We start from the raw sequence: 774 nt of genomic DNA, 5'->3' as shown, positions 1-774 counted from the left end.
TAAGGCCACGCCTCCATAGCTAATACTTTAGGTAAGCTTCACCCAAGTAGCACCAAAACACACAGGACAGGATATATAGGGTGACCATCACATTGGAAGCTTCTCACTTAGTTGGTGCTTTACAGGTAATCCTATCAGTGGAAAGTGAGCATACTTGTGACCCGTGGCGATTTTAGCATGTAAATATTGCATGCCAGCAAAGCAACGACACAACACGAATACATGAATTGCACTATAATGGTGCCCACAAACTGTTATGGCCTACATAAAGCTGTCCCGACACCTTACTGAATTATTGCCCCGCTACATCGGGCTATCAGTGGAGTGTATGACGCTACAGGCTTGGCACACCTGTATATGGGGAGTTTCTACGAATGTTCTCTGTAGATCCTCTCAAACTGCCAGGTTGGATGGGGAGGGTCGCTGCAGAGCTATTTCGGGTCTCTCCAGAGGCTAGTCCGGAAGCCACTCCTGCGTTGTCCTGTTGGAAGGTGAACCTTCACCTGCTCTGGAGCAGGTTTTCATCAAGGATCTCTCATGCTTTATGCAACAGCATACAAAGACATATTTTTGGACTCACTGTTGTGCTGTGCTCACTTGAACAGGAAGGTTGGTCCTTCTTACTCCATACATTCTCCTGACACCCGAAAGTAGTCATTACATTGTGAATGCTTAGCAAGACAGAACAATGGTTCAACTCACACAATAAACACGGACTCACTAAACACAAATGCTTCGATTGTAAATTATGTCAGTGTTGGAGTGTGCCAGACA

Source organism: Oncorhynchus masou, chromosome 24 (assembly GCF_036934945.1).
Source record: "Oncorhynchus masou masou isolate Uvic2021 chromosome 24, UVic_Omas_1.1, whole genome shotgun sequence".
NCBI classification, from domain to species: domain Eukaryota; kingdom Metazoa; phylum Chordata; class Actinopteri; order Salmoniformes; family Salmonidae; genus Oncorhynchus; species Oncorhynchus masou.
This window is presented reverse-complemented; position numbering follows the sequence as displayed.